The following is a 21,189-nucleotide window of genomic DNA, read 5'->3' on the forward strand; positions in this document are numbered from 1 at the left end:
TGAGGCAGCGATCAAACATATGACACCATGTTGGCATCGTCCAGCTCTCTAGGTTTCCCGTGTTGTAAAAACCTTGCAAGAAATCATCTGGATCTGTTGTGCCGTCATATTTGCCCAAACCACTTGGCATCTTGGTTTTGTGCTGGATGGGAGCCTTCGCGATGCGCTCCGTGAACTTTGAATGTTTTACCAAGATGGCTGGTCTATACGGTGTGGTTACGTCCACTTGCCCTCTAACTGGTGGGCTGTACGGCATGTGCAGATCCAGATCGGCTCTGGCTCCAGACGCCATGTTCACAGGCGCGCGGAGCTGTGAGCCTCCTGCATGAGTATCTCGCGTCTTCCTCATGCTGTGCACTTCTTTATCACTGAACTCAATGTGTGCAGTGTGAACAGAATGTCCTTCTTCCGGCGCGCGCGGCCTTTTTGTTCCATGAACAGTTTGCTTATCAAGCGCTTGCCTTTGTGTTAAGTCGGCTAGCTTTTTCTGCTTGACCATCTCATTGTACTTGTCCATTAGACGCCGCTGCTCGTTTATGAGCCATTCTTTAGGATCGTTTGTTTCATCTTCTGGACCCATTGGTCTTTTTTGTTTCGCGCCGGCAAGATTTTGTAACGTGAGATCGTCTGGAGGAGTTTCAGTCTGGTCATGAGGAGTTGTGATGAAGGGACGGTTACTGGTGGTGCGCGTAGAATCACGCGGCACCCTCAGAAACTGTTGTCCCCCATTAACATCCTCACGTTCAATATCCTCCAGAACTTGATCAACGTTATGAACGCCAGAAACCATGGTGATATTTTTTTTTTTATATATAGATCTGATGAGATCTGATTGCCGTTGTAACAGTGGATGGCGCCAATGAAGAGACGTGGATCGACTCACTGGAAGACGATCTACTTTCCTCAGGTGTGATTATGTTTCTTCACCGATGGTTTTCCTGGATCTGTGTTCTTCCACCTACAAAATGAACAGCACCGTCAACTTACCCCTCAGAAAGGGACAAAGGGGTCCTCTTTGGGGTAACCCTCCGGTGTGAGAATAAGTGCTTTGTAGGAGAAGATAATGTTATGAGAGTAAGGAAATCTGGAGAGTATTGCTTAGTAGCTGAATACTCTGTAACTTTCTGTGATTGAGAGTGTTACTGACTGTAACTGTCTGTGAGTGAATGTGATTGAATATGATTGAATGTGAATGAATGAGTATGTTACTGGCTGTAACTGTCAGTTGTTGGATGATCTTTCCTTGTGGAGTTGATGCTGTATTTATAGTGCTAGGGTTTCCACTAATTGGGCTCAGCCTTGTTGGCCTCCTCCAATTGCTCTGCGCCACGTGTCCTCTGGGACACCTGGTGCTTTCTCATTGGTTGTAATCACGTGGTAGCACATGTGTCATGCTGAGCTGTCCACCTTTCATTTGGCAGTTGTCAACATCAGCATATTCTTATTCCTTAAAAAGATACCTTCTGGAAGGTTGTCTGACGTGCACAATCAAGGTTGCCCTAATCCTGATTTGGACAAGGATGAGGTTGATTATGTGCATGTGTGATGCGCGTCTATCCTGAGGATGCGCGAGGTCTTCTCTTTATTCTCACGCGCAGATGTTTCATGCGCAGATGTGATATGCGCCACGCGCGGATGCGCCACGCGCATATGTGATATGCGTGAGCATATGTGATGCCTGGGCATATGATGCCTGAGCATGTGTGGTGCCTGGGCATATGATGCCTGAGCATATGTGATATGCGCCATGCGCATAGGTTTTGGGCTTTGTGCCTTCGTTGTGTCTTTGATTTCAAGACTCTTGTCTATATCTTGTGGGTTGACCCGCCTCGCTCGTTGTTGAGGCGGGTACATACCTCTTCAGTCGACACATTTATAGTTTTTAGATCATTGACACCGCTTTTGGTAGCACTCGCGGACACATTTTTTCGACGGCAAAAAATGCCGTCGAAAGTTACGTTTTTATCGCTTTTGGTAATATTAAGTGGTGCTATTGGTTATGTTGTAATGGATTCGGGGTTTAGTTTGGCTACGTATTCATGGGCTTTCGGTTATTTAATCACGATTACTACCGAAATGGTTTATGTTAAGCACATTGTTACGAATCTCGGGTTGAATACATGGGGGTTTGTTTATTACAACAATTTGTTGTCTTTAATGATGGCTCCGGTGTTTTGGGTATTAACGGGTGAACATTTAGACGTGTTAGACGCGATTGGAGATAACAACGGGAGTTTGTTTGAGGCTACAACGTTTACAGCGGCCTCATTGTCGTGCGTGTTTGGACTTTTGATCAGTTTCTTTGGGTTTGCGTGTAGGAAAGCGATATCTGCGACTGCGTTTACTGTTACGGGTGTTGTGAATAAGTTTCTTACAGTGGGTATAAATGTTTTGATATGGGATAAACATGCTAGCCCGGTCGGGTTGTTTTGTTTGCTCGTGACGATTGTGGGAGGTGTTTTGTATCAACAATCGGTTACTAGTGCGTCTAAGGTAACGTGCGACAAAGATGATGACGACGAGTATAAAGAAAAGGATCAAGAATAAGGTTTTCGGTTCGCGCATGAAGCGGTTTGGTATTAATTTGGGCATCTTTGGTTTGTTGTAGTAGTGAAAAGTGTTTGTTTTGTGTTACATGAATACATTAATGGTTCTAGTGATTCATATGTCAATTTTTTATTTTTTACTTTTGGTAGGAATAGTAGTTTAGCAGTAATCTGTTATGTTTAAGTAAAACTTGTTTAGTTATTAAGTCTGAGCTAAACGAGCCTACTAGTGAGTTTTGACCATTCGAGTACTAAAATTGACAAAACGAGCTGAGCTCGAGCCTAGTAGTGAGTGTTGACAATTTGAGTACTAATATGAACTAACTGATCATATGAACAGAAGCAATATATTAGAACTAAATGATGCTTTAGGGGCTGTTTGACAAGTGCTGAGCCATTAAGTGTTGAACCATTAAGAGGTCTAACTGGTTAAGAGGATCTGAGCCAGTAAGTGTTGAATCAACAAGTGTTGTTTGGTTGGACCTCTTAATGGATATACAAAATGACCATTTTACCCTTTGAACTGCAATATTGAAGAGAAGCACTATATATATGAATGAACTTTTATATGATTCTGATTTTGATAATTTATTACGAAAAAACATATATATTTTTTTATCCTACAGCTTAAACAGAAAACCGAATACCCCGAATAATTCAAACCCAACCAACCCAAATTTTAACAGGTCAGTTATCTAGTCGCTTTTTCCTAGTCAAAAACCCGACAACCCAATGAACACCCCTAGCTAATGAGACAAAAATAGCATATTTATAAAAATTTGAGGATGTCACCAAAAGATTTATCCGTCCCAAGATCTCATGTGCAAAATCAGGCTCTTCAACTGGCCCTAATTACTACAATATATTAACATCAATATTATAATTAGGAACTATAATTATAAGTTTATCACAATTAAATGATTGATAGTTTATAGAGCTAAAATGGTAAGTTTCTGCTACGTACTATAATATGTAAGCTAAGCTTAATATTCAGCATTAATTTAATATTGGTATAACCAAAAAAACTTAAAAGAACAAGATTATTGGTATCGTATGGTTATAGTTAGTCACAAACAAAATTCTTTACAGAGATAGACGAAAGGGGGTTTGTGGTTGAGCCATTTGACCGATTACACCACCCAGTAGGGGTGAGCAGAAAACCGAATTAACTGAACCGAAACCGAATAACCGAAAAACCGAACCAAAGCATTAACAGACATTTAGTTTTTTAGTTTTTCAAAAAACCGATTTTTGGGTTTAGGTTCGATTATCCATTTAAAAAAAAAACCTAACCGATTAATCGAACCTATGTTTTCTACGTGTTTTTTAAGATGTTATGACCGAAACAAAACACCAAAACAATCTACCATTGACGGTAATGAAAATTATGAAGATGCTGAAGATTAAGTCTAAATTTGAAGATGAAAAAGTTAATGAACGAAGACTCGGGCCAAACTTTTGGTGTTTTTTTTATTAAGATTTTTGTTGAATTTTAAACTCTACTACTCAAACAACTTTGTATTTGTTTGTTTCCACGTAACATGTGCCTAATTTTGTATTTTGAATTCAACATGTATGAGGTACTCTATTTTTTTGAATTCTTATTTTTAATGTCTACTCACAATAAAAAAAACGAAAATAACCAAAACTGAAACCGAAAATAACCGAATAACCGGATAACCGAAAACCAATTGGTTGGTATTTTAAAATAACCGATAACTTCGGTTTTGGTTTGGGTTTCACCCAATAATCGAACCGAACCGAACCGTGCTCACCCCTACCGCCCAGGCTCGTCCACTTCTTAATCTAAGAAGTGGACGAAACATCTCAAATAGGTAAAATCAGATAAATTAACTATATACTGTGTTATTAGAGAATACACCTTCCTACAATCATTTTTCTTCTAAAAAGTTAACTAATACTGTAGTAAACTTATAATGTTGTTTATTACTCATATTGAAGACATTTTTTTTAAATGGACAAAAAATGTGTGTGATTCAACCCAGCCCAAAGGTCATCCTTGTACCTGATTGCACCTCTTTGTATTATATGAGACGAGTACATGGTTATCAAATTCGCAAGGCACACTTAAGTCACAAAGGGTTTTCACATTGATGTTACTAAATTAATTCAGTCGTCACATTTCCACATAAATGCTACCATCCACCAGACGGGTAACTATTGGTTAAGATGGTCAATTAAGTAATGATCAAATTAACCACATGTAAGTAAATAAACCATTTGTAAAGAAGACTAACCAACGCAATCGGCGCATGAACCCGACTCCTAAAACACGAGCCAATGCAATATATGGTGACGCAGTCCACTTTGTTCGTGATATGTCATACGTGAAACGGTACAACCCGAATTTCTCATTCTCAAAAGCATTCATGAAACAAACATGTACCATGTCTTCTAATTCATCAGCATCAAAGAAAACAGGCGTAAATTGAGCAGACGGACGAGTTTCAAGATGCTTAACCATGTGGTAAGGGATTTGCGACACATACTCAAATTTTGTCAAGTCGTTTCTCAACTTGAAAAGAGAAACCGATTTTAGAGCTTGAAAACTCGGGTCCTTGATGTTTGTAACATTGTTTATGAGAATCAACCACTTTTGGAAGTAGTGTTCTTCCCAGTTATCGGTCCACCCTGGCTCTGGGGTGTTAGCTTTCAACAACCTGAAATTCGACAAAGTCTCGTAGAAGGTATTGGGGAGGTTAACGCACTTCGCTTCAGGGAACGAAATCATGAAAACATTGTTATGCAAAAGAAATATAGAACTCTCATCAATAAGCGTATAATCGATTAGTGTCCTATTTCCTTTACACGACCACCCATTCCTCGTAGAATCACAGACAAAATGAAAAGGCTCTAGCTTCACGTACTCCGCATAAATGATCTTAAACTCTATCTCATGATCATATGATGTTACAATGAATTTTAGATGATTTTTAATACTGTAAGCGTCAGGAGTCTCAAACATCCAAAGCATGCTTTGAAATGTATGCTTGATAGGATTTACCACAAGCAATACTCTTATGGAAAGTACCATAAACAGAAACATACCACCCGAAGCTGCCAACAAATTAGGAGACTCACCCGAGCTTATTCCACAAGGAAATAGAGAACGCGAATTAAATGTCACTCGTAGCTCACCGCATTGATCATAACCTCTCATCTTTCCGATATTGTCAAAACAATCTTTTACGTGGACGAATAATAGATTTGAAATATCGGGGATTAATATCACGGACTGAAAGTGTTTGCAAACGGATTTCAATCTCAAAAGGTCGTCGTAATCAAGCCGTGAGAGTATGCACGTGATTGTATCTTCTGGGATTGAATGAATCGCTTCGGGTATCGAATTACTATTCCCCATTGAAATGTAGGTGGTGATCAATTCGGTAAGAAATTTTTTTTATGTGGGAGCGGTTCGTTTACATATAGTTAGCTTGTTTCTCAAAAAGCCAGCCGGTTGCTAGCGGTTTGGTGGTTGGATCGTGGCTCGGTTGAGGTGTCGGGCCGGATGATTCGATCGAATGAAGATCATAAGGCATAATAAAAATCACCTTTAGAACGAAAATGCTTTACATGTTAGATCTTGAAAGTTTATGAGGTATAGCCCTAAATATGGATTGAGTTTTGTAAAAGGAAAAAAAAAGTACAATTGATGTAAACGAGTAAAAGTACAATTGATGTTAAGTTTTTACCAAAAAAAGAAAGTAAAAAGTAGGTATTTAATTGTAAAAAGTGGAGTATTTTTCGGGTACTAGGCCGAGTTACACGGGTTCCATTTAGTCGGGTTGCTCAGCGAGGTAGCGAAGCCTTGGGTTGGAGTTATGGAGAATCGGCTTTCAATTTCAGTTTCATGAAACCGACTACAAATGTCTGGTGGCCGTTCTCCGACAATCATATGATCGTTTAATATTAAAAGAAAACAAAATATTTTTAACCTGTATAAATAAAGTCATCTTTAATTTTTTGTTACACCCAAAATACTAATACCAATACCATACACTTCCTACTCTACAAACAATTTTCATTAAAATTTTGTACGGCAAGATGGATATAAATACAATTCTTACACCTAATTCATAAGATAAGTTTGGCTTTATTGATGGCGTCTCTAGTCGTACGTGATTTCTCACGGATATTGTCGTCCAAATCGAAGCTGAAGACACGTCAACAACAATATAAGACAAATAACACGACAAGTTCCTTAAATCTTTGAGCACGTTCCATTTGAGATTGAGATCTGGGTGTCGTAACTCATCCTACCCAAGGTTGAGGGAACTGCTAGAGTTGTTGAACCTTACACTATAAGTCTTCTGTAAACAACAATAACATGTAATGCCCGACAATCAAAAGTCTTAAGATGTACTGACTTCGAAAGCAAATGGTGCAAACATATTACAAACCTAGTGAATGGCTATGTAACACAGAGCCACGGGCACAAAGAAGTTGATGATAGACTAAAATGTCTTATAAGTTGGTGTTGATTTAGTTATGTACCAAAGGTCGTGCAGGAAACCAAAAAAACATGCGAAACCGAAACATGCCAAAAAATGGTGGGCCAGTTTGATGATTTTCTGATAACCGATAATAGAGACCTAGAGGGTCGGTAATTAACAACGTTTTCATAACCGCCAAAATCAAATCAAACCTATTTTATGTATGCGTATTTTAAAATTATAGACTATATTATGTTAATTTTTTAATGCTAAGACAAGTACTTATTCTATGCGTTCCCTCCTTATTCATTTTTTGTGTTCTTTATTTGCTGTGTGGCTTTATAGGTGTTCCTTGAATATAAAAGGTTAGAATTAATATTTTTTCCCGCTGATTTTTTCTTGGTTTTTGCCTGTTGATTTCTGATGATGACAATTTTAGAGAATGTTTAGACCTTGTTCGAGCAATGTTTATTGATCCAATGTGATGTAGCTCTTTTACTTCTATCTTTTTACATTAGGTTTGTCCAAATATATAATAAGATGGTTTTTAATAGTCTTAATATGGTAATTAATAATTTTTGTTCTTGAATAGTTGATTATGGGCAAGGGAATATGTTTTTTGGTTGCATGTAGTTGTATTTGATATTTTGCATAACTTTTGTATTACTGTATTAGTGTTTTGATTTTCATGTTTTAGGTGTGATTCTTATTTTCTTTATTTTTTATTTTTGACATGACAAATATCATTTTGATATATGAATTGAAGATTCTTATGTTATAATTTTGTGTACAGTGCTTAATCAACAAAGATAAAAATTAACATGCGCATAAATGTTTCTTGAAAAAAAATCAAAGTATACTTTGAACGGGTTGAAGCTTCATTTATTTCAAATAATTTTATTATTTTTTCACTTGATAAATTCTTTTTTACATGTTTCTGAATGCTTCTTAGTAGGAGAAGTTCAAATATTGTGTGATACTATCATTCAAAAGGCATATGAACTTTCTAATACAAGTCTGGATGGTAAGCGTACTTCCTCCAACTTGGAATGCATTTTGTATAGCGTTGGAAAACAATTTATCATGTAAATTGATATTTTATGTTAATAACATATGGTTTGGTTAATTATTATATGTATTTTAAGGTGTAAAACCCCTTATGTGTTACCATATTGATATTCTATATTTAATGTTATATGGATTTGTGTTATCATTTATTATTTTGTGTTTCTTAAAATTTGTAATTTTTAGTGTTTTGTTTTGTTATCACCATGTATATTATAATTTTTGCAAATTGAAATGTTTGTTTAGTTTTTTTATCAACCCGTGTATAACGTGGGTCCATATCCTAGTTATTATATAAACTTTGAAGGGTTTGTGATAACATAGGGTAAAGGTAAAACTCGTGGAAGTCACATGTAAACGTTTATTGTGTATGCTTGATTACATGACTTGCTAAGGTCACCATAACTAGAATGAAAGAGATCTTGTGGGAGTAGTTGATAATAGGGACAATTCACCCCACCCTTGTTCAATGGATAATAAGATCCATGACATGATACAATCTAGAGGTGGGCAAACAAACTGGTTAACTGAACCGACCCGAAAATCGAATCGGAACCGAACTGGTTTGAAATCGATTGTGTAGAAACCGGTTTGGAACTGTAACATTCGTCATTTTCGATCTTTTTTGTATTTGTATTTGTATCAAAAACCGACCCGATTTGTAAACAAAATCTTTCACTAATATAAAATGTTGGATTTTTATGTTTCATAATCGTCTCTTACCTTTCGGATTTGTTACTAGATTGTATTATTTAAATATTTTTTAAAAAAAACACATGCAAGTATTGATATAAAACAAGGAAAACAAGTTTGACTCCTTCCCTATATAAACAACCCCATCCTCTTCATTATTCTTTGCTCATTCATCTTCTTTCTCTCCCAAATAAAGTTCATATCTCTAACCTGTAAGGTTCTTAATAATCAAGCAATAACCTTCTTTAATTCTTGTTTGTTACTTATTAATTCATATTTTGTGGCACAACATATATATAATATGCACCCCTTGTTTCCTTCGGCTTTCATCTTCTTCGGGAGGTGATATGCTACAAGGCAAGGCTACATGGAGAACTCTTTGTAGTTCTTGTTTATACTATTTTCCTTTAATGCTTTCCTAGTCTTGTTCATATTGTAAGTAGTTTAGCTTTTAATTCATGTTTAAAGAGTTTCATGGTATTGGTTATGAAGTCACTAGTCTCGGTTTTATCCCGAGATTAGACCCGAATCAAGACCGAACCAAGACCAAACTCTTGTTTACTAGTCTTGTTTATACTATTTCACTTTAATGCTTTTGTTTATATTGTAAGTAGTTTAGTTTTAATTCATGTTTAAAGAGTTCCATGGTGTTGAATATGAAGTCACTAGTCTCGGTTTCATCTCGAGATTAGACCCGATCAAGACCGAACCAAGACCGAACTCTTGTTTACTAGCTTTTGTTTTAAATAGTTTTGTTTACTAGTTTTGTTTAAAATAGTTAAATAAACATGTTTATGAAATATTTGAACCTTGTAACTTCTAAAACCATTTTGATAGTTCTATGGTATTTGGGTATGTGGCAACCATCCTCGGTATCATTCCGAGTCAATGACCGAACCAAAACCGAACTAAACCGAGTTCACTTGCCTAAGACACACAAGTGTGTTTTTGGCCATCGAAACTCATCTTTTCTTCAAGAATGTATTTTAAACTAATTTTAAGTATTTTATCAACTTACTTGGTGTGTCGGTATCCAACTTGATCTTATAACAAGCTTGGACCGGTGATACCAAATACACACTTAACGGATGTTAAGGTTCTTCATAATAGAACTATATACTTGGTTAAGTCTTTCGATTTTATTGAGTTATCTCAAAACATTTTGGAAAGTTAACTTTGAGTTTAGTTAATTATCTAGGCCCAAGTTAACAAATCCAAACACTCGATTAAAACCTTGTTTTGGTGTTCATATACCCAAAGGGTCTTGCATTAGTGCATTATAACCCACATAAGTTACTTAACATAGGTTGAGTAATAATTATGAATGAAATACCAAGACCCGGTTTCGAGTAAAACTTACTTTTTAGAACATGTCTTTAATTTCCCAAGTATTTACATTTTTAAACCATAAACTTCATTTATTTACTTTACTTATCATGTTTTATTTTAAACCCTTCCAAGACTACCTACTAACTTAAGACCCGTTTAATCTAGGTCTTGCTCGTTAAACCCGATCTACGATTATTCACGAATCAATCTTTCAAGTTACTTAGTTAACGTGAGTACATTTCATCCCCCGTTTTCACTTTTATCTTTTAGGGGTAACATGCATACCTATTCAAACAAAAATGATTTATATTATACTCATTTCTCAAACCACAAACTTTAGGGTATATGATGCTAGAATACTTGCTCTATTGTGTGTTATATGTCTCATATGCTTTACGTGCGTGAGTGTTTATTTTATGTTGTTGTTGAGCCTCATTTAGTATGATCATACGCTCCCTAACTACTTAGCCTTGTGCTAGTAGAATAGGGCCTCATTATCCAAGTATGTTGGTATTCTTACCGATTAGAAAGGATCCTCATTTACATATGTTTTATATACCATGATTGATACTTTTATTTATAGTCTCATATACGTTTGTGGATTTCACTCATATTATATATACTCAAAACTATGAAATTTCTCACCAACATACGTGTTGACAAATGTTATTTTATGCATGTTACAGATTTGATTATTACTTGAGTTGGAGTTTGAAGACGTCATTCTATTTTGATACCGCTAGGTTGTTAGAAGAATGAACAATATCTATTTCTTATGTTTTGATGTTATTTGTATGAACAATATGTGTTACTTTGGTGATTGAATGAAACTAATGAGTTGATTAAATATTGTCACTTTAATAGTGTCTTGTGTATTTGTCCAATCACGTTGCACCCCGGCATGTTCCGCCGCCTTTGGTCGGGGTGTGACAGATTGGTATCAGAGCCAAGACTGTAAGATAGGTGGTTAGACGTAACGGCCTAGTATAGTTTTGCTTTAGGGTCCTTATACGTGTTGCTTATACGTGTTACCCTACTTGATTGTTCATTACACTTATACATTTAATTGCTTATTTATTTCATTTAATCTTCAAAAATATACACATGCACACACTCTCATAGTATTCCAATGTATCCTTACCTTAAAACGCAAAAACATTAGTTTTCATAATGTGTTTTATGGATCACAAACTTAATTTGGATCCCGTTATTTAAGATCTCCTTAAAGGTTGCATTTATATCGGGTTTGTAGCCATCATGGAAAGCGAAACACTATGAAACGACCATTTGACAAAAAGATTCCAAGAATTGAAGGTGATATACTTACCTGGGATGGTTGAATTATAGTGTGTGTTTTCTAGGCTTACAAATCGTGTTATATATGTCAATACTTTAAGTTGTCAAATGCAAGCGTTCCGGTTGCCTCCTTATATTTTTTGGTGTTAAAAATACAAGTTGTTTTTAACATCTCGTTGTATCTCCGTTTTTATTATATATTATTATCGTTATTTAAGTCACAACAACATAATTAAGACGCGGTGGTACGTGCACATGTTCGACTCCACCTATTATTTTATACAACTTTATTTGTCGGGATATCAAACCCTGGTGATTTCATGTACGATTTTCCCGACTATATATATAAATTTCAAAATCTCAAAACCTCCAATTTTTGAATGGCAAAAGTTTGAAACTTATAAATATATATACATTTTTATCTTTTGATGTAAGTATAAAATGGTTTTTACTAACATTCTCATTCTCATAACTCTAGGATTCACAATCATTAAACCCTACATTTACTCTTTTTCCCTCATACTTATATCAATTACCCTAAACTTATACCATTTCTCTTTTATTATTTTAGAATGCCTCCAATCCGTCGCCAACTACGCAAGCCGAGCTCCGGTCGTCGGATGGCCACAATGGTAGCAAAAGAAATCGCCGCTGTGATTCCCGGACTCATAACTCAAATCCAAGCCACCCAACCCACCGTTACTCAAAACCCGAACCGAAACCGATCGTAACACGGTAAGAAACCGGAATTTTGCATTGAACAGGAAATTAAACAGGAAATTAATTGGAGATCATTTATGAACCACAATGTATCTAATTTGCATTGAACAGGAAATTAATTGGAGATCATTTACTTGATAATAATTATCACTTACGTGAAGTTTAAATATTATGCAAAGTTACAAATCTACACTGGATATATAACTATAAGTTTGAGCGTGAATTCCACATTATTTGAATGTAGAATTTAATACGTAATTTTATTAGACGCATTATCATACTTTTATTTTCCATGATTTATGAAAACATGCCATATTTATATTAGTTAAAAACTAGCAATAATACATGAATAGCATAAGATAGTTTTGCAAATTACTTTCTTGATATGTTACATATGCGGAACAAATTAAAGAAACACTTATTTGAACGAAATAAATGATTATATGTTGGCCGGAAATTTGATGATGACATATAATGGTAATTGATTGATTATACCATGATTGAGTATAGATAAATTTTTATATATGCTTCTAATTGATTAATTGATGATAAAAATGTCTTATTTACTACAACGTGTTTTATAAGGCATAATGTTATAACATTATGTTATTTATATGTTTCTTAAAGTCATATATATTTTATTGGTGTTTAGTCCTATTTCATTTTTTTAATTTGAGAATATGATTTGGTGTATTTGGCAAAGACCGCTCAATTATGGTTTAGCCAACGAAGCTTTGAATTAACTTTTTATTTAAGTTTTTATTTATGAGTTTATGTTCAAAAAATTATAGGGTGCTAAATCTTTTCCGTTTTGAATGTTTAGTTTTCTTTCTATAAGTCTTGCACACATGGTTTAGTTGAAGCTATATGATTATATAACCATCCACTACAAAACATGCTTAGATATAGAAAGAAAACATCTGATATCGTATAGAATTATCATATGGTATGTGCGTTTGTGGTCTTATGTTATATAGTTAGCATTGTGTAATATGTTATAATGTTAGATATATATTGTTTATCATAAGTTGTAAGATTTTGAAAAGATAAATGAGCACTACACCACTCAATTTATGTTATGTTATGAGAAGATTATTTATATAGATTGAATATAACAAATTTCATTGTCAACCCTCAAATATGTTTTTAAATTAGGAAGATTGTTATACAATATTTGAGACGGCCATTCTGAAAATTTTTTCACCATAAAAGTTGTGTGGGGTTAATCCATTCTATTCCCTGAAGTGAATGAGATGGTAGAATGATCAGCATAAAGGTCACCATCATGTGCATAACTAAAGAAATTGTAATGATGTTACCATGATATATGTCGGGATAATAATCTATACCTTGAAGTGAATGTGATGTGATATAATGATCGGTGTGAAGAATGTGATCATGGTAATTGAAGAATTTGTTGTGATATGCATGTTAATAATAAGAACAACTATGTTAAAAATGTGAATGATTATACAATGATCGTTATAAAGGTCGTGATGTGGTAAATGAGGAATTGTAATGACCCTCACGTTAACATTGAGATTAACCATGTTAATACTAAAATTTAACACAAGAAGTGACACACTAAGGAAGTGAATATATGAGAATGAAATACATACGTGTTTAAATCTGAATATTTGAAATGATAATACGTTATTCTTTCGTATTTTCTATCATGTATTAATCAAACACGAGTGAAACTAATGTGATCAAAAGCCGAAAATTTGAGGATCATGATTGTTAAATATATTGGCTTGACCGGTTAGAGCATTCGAATCATTGATGATGTGAAAATATTAAACAACCAAAAGATTCTTCATGGTAATTAGACATACAATATTTGCTCTCAAGGAGAAGTTAATTATTAACCAACTAAGTTGGGTGTAAATGTCATATATACTATGAAAATGACAATAATATGTATATCCCGACATGATATCATTTAGTGTTTTAAAATATTAATGCATCGTCTAAATGGTTATCAAATTCTCAACCAGAAGTTTGCACGGCTTGTGACTTAGCTAAAAGCAAGCACATATTATTTTGATAAATGAAGTGATCTTATTTCCAATTATTGGAACAAGTATTAAATTACATGTGACGAATTTGTCACAAAATTACTTTTGTCGAAGACAATGAACATACGTCTACGATTGATTGCAAATCCAATAATCATAAACACACGTTTATATTGTGGTGACCAACCACATTCTAACTCCCATGTTAGCATTTACTTTGTATTCATATTATGGCCCTATAAATAGAGGCTTCTTGTATTTGTTAAGATGTTTTCAATGAGAAGAATTCTCTCATTCATCAATTACATAATATCTCTCTATATATAATGTTCTTTTGTTTATGCACTATGAATGTTGGCTGCTAATTGGTACACAACAAGTTAAATATATGGATACGTTAAACTTCAAAGGCAAAAATGGAGTAGGGTTCAACCAGCCAATGCATAAGTAGCTGGTTTGTTCATATTTCCGTTTTGTTGTTAAGTGTTAACCAGGCCAGGGGTTGATGTTTGTTTGCTAAATTGGGGCCTGAGCCATAAACCAAAAACTTAAACCTCACCTGTTTTGGTTTGGTTTGACTTCCCACTGAAAAGCCACCAGAGATGAGTGTGCACTTAACCGCTCCTTTAATATACATCCAAAAGTCCATTAGAAAAGCAAACTGCAAACTTTCTTTATCAATTTATTCACTTTAATAAAGGTATCCGTTTCTCTTAAACTCTTTAATTAAACCCTCTTAAAACTTATTACTTTTATCTTTATTTATTGTATTTTCGAATTCCTGAGTTCAACCTTAGTACTGCCTTAAGCGTTTGGTGTGTACCGTAAACAGTTGTGGTTTGTAACACCACAACAAAGTTCAACCTTAGTGATTGGCTTATCTAAAACCTTTATAAAGGAATCAGTTGATCAGTTCTACTAACAGGACTTGATACACATACATGAATAATAGAAAAAATGAAGTCTATTTTCTCTTGCATGTTTTGTCCCACAATGCAAGAAACAATGGAGGAAATAGTTATTACCTCACTGTCTACGTGGTCGTGACGTGACATGATTCTTACTAGCTCCTACAAATTATCCCACAACATACAATCTTACATAATTGGAGTTTTGTATTGGATTCTGATCACTGTATACTAGATCTCCTAATTTGCACTTGGTCTTTTGATCTTGTGACCTCTTTGGACATGTGAGTGTGTTTTTTAACCATACCTGAATACCGAACCTGGCCTAAGATTCAAATAACCTGACTTGAAATTACCCAAGCTGTTTAAACTTGTAATTAACTTGAAAACCCGGGATCAAACATTTCGGTTAGTATATGGGTTGAAATCCAAAATTCATGTGACCCGAATTTACCTAAGCCGTTCAACCCGAATTCATTTGGGTTGGTTATTTGGTCAATTGCCTTTAAGCTCAAGCATGTAACATCCGAAACCGATAAAATTACCCTAATGACACCCTTAGCTGGATCCCCTTATCCTCTAGTTAAAGGTTGATCAAATTATACATGGTAACCATTTTGATAATATATCTGGATATTGATTGAAAGTAATTCCTAATAATCCAACAAATTAACAAAGTAAAAAAGAATTAATATAAGTATTGAGAATAACATCTTATTATTATGTGATTCATAAGAATAAAAAGAAGTTTTGGTATTGCCAGAATTCAAAATAAAAATAAAGGGTTTGATTATATTTCTCACATTTTCTTAAATGGAGAATGTGTGTATTTATATTTAAATGCAACCTTTTATTTTAACCTAACCATACTTTGATTCCATCGTTTAGAACTTAATAGCGTATTGTTCCTTATAAAACTATTGTAAACATATTGTACAACGGTTCTAGCTTAGTGGTGAAGTTTGGATGAAAACGCTCGGGGGTTGAACTCAATACGTAAAAAATTTCATAAACAAGGGGTATGCTCAAAATTTTCGGACAAAAACGAGTAAAGTTACACTACTTAGCAAGAAAGGGGGGGGGGGGGGGTTGTGTATTAACAATGCTTGATAGTTTTATTGTATAATGATTATTAACAAATTTTGTAACTATTGATTGCTTATCAGCAGTTATGAACTGCATGAATTAATAGTTAGCCACTCGACTTAATTAAAATGATCACTGAAATATTTTAACTTGCTAATTTTTCTGAACAATTACTAACAGTCAAACACTACTACAACTCATTTATTTTTAAACCGAAAACATGATGTTACGGGAAATTGAATATATATATTGACATATGTTAACATCACCTCACCTTGTCTTTAGCTACGAGTGAACCCGTTTTTCGTTTAATAGAGTCAATAAAATTGCTTTTAAAAAAATACTAATCAAAATGATTTTAAAGTTAAGTTGAATACACTTAATAACTAAAAAGATAGTTATACTTATTATAGTTTACTAATATACTGTAATAAAAAAGAAAAACACAATCAAACTTGAGAGCAAAGATTTCAAATTTATTATTATTATTATTATTATTATTATTATTATTATTATTATTATTATTATATGGATTTAGACACATGTATCATGTATGCCTTTTTGCATCAGTCTCCTTTCACTCTCTTTGCTTACTCTCTTCACTCTCTTTTCGTACTTGACTTTGCATCTCCAAAACAAACAGTTTCAAATCACTTCACTTTTCATCTCCAACACAATTTTCAAAATGGGAAATTGGCTATCTAGGTCTAGGACTAGGCAGATAACTAATGTTGAGGCAACTAGTGTACCTCAGCTACAGCTTTAGGCAGAAGCTACCTTCCAATCACTTCCTGAGGATGTTGCTGGAAACATCTTTCAGGCGCCTAAATTATGCTGAAGCGACTAGGATTAAATCGGTCTGTGTAGGGTTTGGTTTAGTCGTGTCTAGTTTCTGGTTTAGGAGACAATATGGTCCAAGAGCTAATGAAGCACCATTCTTGCTCTTGCACCTAAAAAACAGCCACCTTGATCACTGTGGATACCTACACGGGTACAACGAGCAAGGCTTAAGAAGTTTCTCCTTTAACCTTCGAAATCTTCACTTGGCGCCACCTGACGGTCAAAATCTTCAACCGGTAACCTTTGCTTCTTTGTCACTTACCCAGCTAAGAATGCAATCTATGTGGCTAACCCTTTTACTGGCGTCCCATATGCAGTTTAGATTTACAGTGGATGATCCTGAGCGTTTGCATTTCACGATGGTGTATGCGGAAGTTGATCTCAATGGCCATCATTACCAAGACGAATAAGTGGGACTCAAATGTTGCTAGAAGGCCACCCCAAGGCACGGAAGTGGATACAAACCAGGCATCCATATTCTTGTTTGAAGACCAGTGTTATCAGATTACGTCTATTCCTTCTTGAGGGACCCCGCTGTCCCCTATTTTGTGGGAAGACACGTGGGCTTAGTTTTACAGCCGGGGTTGGTTAATCATGGTAAACGACTCCATGAATCTAAACAATCCCGAGCTTAGGGCTCTCAAATCTATCTTTCTGTTCCAGGTTAGAGGCGATTGGATCGGGTTCAACTACATCTCGTGCCTTCCTGCTGAAATGGTGCAGCACTGTCAAACCGACCAAGTGGCTGTGGATATGAAAGTTTATATGGAAAGGTAAGCCTATGCCTTATCAAGGTATTTCGTGCACCACTTTCACTACAACATACAAACCGACACGTGGACCGAGACCCCAAGCTTTTCACTAGATGGTGTTTTCCTCCATCGGTGGAATTAGCTTTTTGCCTAGGCTCGCTTTGGGTCCATGATCAATGCCCGGTAAGTAATTACGTACTACTTTTCTTATACATATATAATATACATGTACATTATTAGTTAGTTAAAGTCGCAACTAGCTGTATATATATGTTAAAATGTCCATGTCTCTTTTGTTCAATATCTTGATATGTTTGACTTATTCTTCATATATAGTTTGATTACTTGTGGATGGTGATGGATATTCCCAGTTCTGTGCAATTAGGGCATCATTTTGCATTTAATAAAACCTAATTTTAATTCAGAAGCTGTCTGTCTTGGTACGTTGCTGCAATAATATATATATACCTATGTTCTTTTTTGTGTTTAGGGATGCACATGATCAGTGAGCTAGTGCATGTATATTTAACTTTTTAATGATTTATTTTTTCTAAAACTCCTTATGTTATTTTCAGTGTATGCAGGACGGACGTGACTGGGATAGGAGGGCAAGGGCGAATCACTTTCGAGTTTTTAGGTGTTTGTTGTTCTATTTTTATTATTGAATCAAAAGACTATTCATGTTTATCTTTGCCATCCCCGTGTTGGATTTTGGCGTTTATTTCGCATGATAGATTGTTTAATTTCGAATGATTTGGGATATATGTGGACTTGATATGATCATTGTGTTTTGAATGGTTATATTTGTTTTTCTTCTATTTATTCATTCCATGTGCTTGTTTTAAACCATATGTAATATGCATGTGTTTTGGTGCAAAAATATTGGTCCCCATTGTAGAGATGACCCATTTTAAGTTGCACGTTTTATAAGCATGACCCGTTATGAACCGTTCAAAGACGTTGCCCGCCACCGTATTTACCGTTAGGGGATTTAGCAAACAATTACTTTAAATGGTGCAAAACATAAACCAACTTACATTAGATTACCATTTTAGAAACGAGGCTGCCTTTTATATTGACTGTAGCAATAAGTTAATTGTTCAATCTATGGAAGGTTATATTTTTTGTTGATGCTTCAAAAATTGTTGTCTTCATTTGTCATTTTTGTTTATGAATATGTCACTTGCCATTTAGTGTGAACGTGTGATACCTAATACTAACATTTTAAATATAAGTTCTGAAAATGCCATTTTGAAATATAAATATATATTTATTTCACAACATAAGAATTTGTTTTTGCATTTTTCAAAGTGTGTATAAATATGTCACATAATTGTCACTTGCCATTTAGGAGAGGCTTTGGAGCTGCTTTTTAAAGGTTCGGTGTGTGTATGTTTTGTTATGGTGAATGCACGTACGTACTGCATTCCCAGACCTGAGTTTCATATGACACCTTATTTTGTTTTCTTGTTCTATTAACTGGGATGCTGCAACAGTGTAGCTTTCTGCAGGTGTGCTACAGTACTGCCTTACACTATACATTGCAGGTTGACTTTTCAAAACTCAAGTCAATGCGTGAGAAATGTTGTATATATGTGAAGTATAATAGATGTATATTTTGAAATGAATTTTCATAATTTCATCTAGACTTTTAAGGTTTGAAACAATTTCCTAGACGCACCAAAATGCCAAGGTTGATTTTTTAAGTGACAGAGATCGAAAATGCATTCAAAAGACACTTCCCTTATTATAAGAAGGCATTTTATGTACTTCAATAAGCGTTATTTTAAGTATTTTATGTAGCCATATATACAATAAACAACTGTTTATGTATTAGTCTTGAAAGTTTGCTTGAGAAGCTAGACCAATCAAAATGTTTAGAGGACCTAACTGTATCAAGCATCAGCCTTAGAATATATATATGTATATATATATTCCAAACAGCATTAGGAGATGCAAACATCAGTCTACTAGGGTAGGAAGTAGGAACCATGGTCATAAAATTGTGTACTCTTTTAATCGATGCGATGCATGTCTTTATAACACAATGTGTAGTGGGTGTTTGGTATAAATGGTTATTGCATAAATTCTGATCATTATAACTCCCAAATAGTACTCATAATATACAACAAGCATTATTTTTAAAGCTCAAGACTACACACGCTTCATTTCCTTTTACAAGAGCAGTGTGTTGGCTTAATCGTTTATTTACCGGGTTATCAGTTGGTATTTTTGTATCGTTTTGTTAATTTATTTTTATTGATTGACATATATGCATGGAATAAGCTAAACTTCAAGGCTTCACGTGAGTTGCATGCATGGGTGGAATCTTGAAAGTTAAGTATTAAAGATTTTATATTTTGTTTATTTAATTAGTTTGACTTGGTAAGTGGTTTGACAGAAATTCTTTAGTGGGCCATCCATATAGTACCAGTTCTTTAGGGTTATTAACTTAATGGTTCCAACGTCATTTACGTGTAAGGTCATATATAGCCACATTTAGCATGAACAAAAGTGTGCCTTATTTACTTCTTTTATTCTGTGCATTATCCTTTCTGTCACCTTTTTTCTTTTTCTTTATTTTACATACTAGTTTTTATCCCCGTATTACGGGGGTTGTGTTTCTTTTTCGTGTCTAATATTTATATTTTTTGGATTTTAATTTTATTTATTGTAAGAATGTTAATAATATACTTAGGGTTTAAAGATAAAATGGTTTCACAAATAAATTAGATGTTATAACCCGTTTAAAAGCTATGAGTTTGGTAAAACTCATGACCCGCTTATTTTATTTTACCATAGAATTGTTACTTAATATAAAAAATATCTTTTTCTTAAAAAAATTAGATATTAGTTTTATAAGATTTTCATATCAAGGTGAGATTATTTTTTAATATAATACGAGTTATAACGCGTTTAAAGTTATCTGGGTTTAATGAGACCCATACCCGTGAATTCGGGTCAAATGCATGAGAAACCTTCATTTATAAATAAAACAATTTGGTGGCTTGAAAGAATGTATGAAGCAACCAGAGAGGATTTAAAGAATTCGTTTATATATATTTAAGATTAAAATTCTTAGTTCTAATGTTTTTTATCCTTTTTATTTTACGCGCAACATGTATTCTAATTTATTTGCATCCTTATATTTGTTTTACATTATTCGTTTATAATATTTATATATTTTTTTGGATTATAGTTTTATTTATTGTAAGAAAGTTAATAATATACTTAGGAGTTGATGATAATTGAGTTTTACAAATAAATGAGATGTTATACGCAATTTAAAAGTTATATGGGTTTAGTGAGACCCATGACCCACTTATTTTTTTTACTATAAAATTGTTTTATTAATTATAAATAATATATATATTTTTTTAAATGGATATTAATTTTTAGTATATTCCTATTTTATAGGATTTCTCATATCAAATATTTGATGAGATTAATTTTTAATATAATGAGATGTTATAACCCGTTTA

At 34.2% G+C, this 21,189-nt stretch overlaps 1 pseudogene across 1 annotated transcript in view; it reads left to right on the forward strand.

Moving 5' to 3' along the window:
* Window positions 1–1,894: 1,894 nt before the first annotated feature.
* LOC143566507 (GDP-fucose transporter 1 pseudogene) overlaps window positions 1,895–21,189 on the forward strand; it is a 47,446-nt pseudogene continuing 28,151 nt past the window's right edge. The window contains exon 1 of the transcript XR_013141245.1: window positions 1,895–2,455. The product of XR_013141245.1 is annotated as a GDP-fucose transporter 1 pseudogene (transcript). The remainder of the gene's footprint in view (window positions 2,456–21,189) is intronic.

The sequence above is a fragment of the Bidens hawaiensis genome, unplaced genomic scaffold (genome assembly GCF_021521415.1).
Source record: "Bidens hawaiensis isolate Kalapana, Puna unplaced genomic scaffold, B.hawaiensis_p1.1 tig00001236_1, whole genome shotgun sequence".
Classification (NCBI taxonomy): domain Eukaryota; kingdom Viridiplantae; phylum Streptophyta; class Magnoliopsida; order Asterales; family Asteraceae; genus Bidens; species Bidens hawaiensis.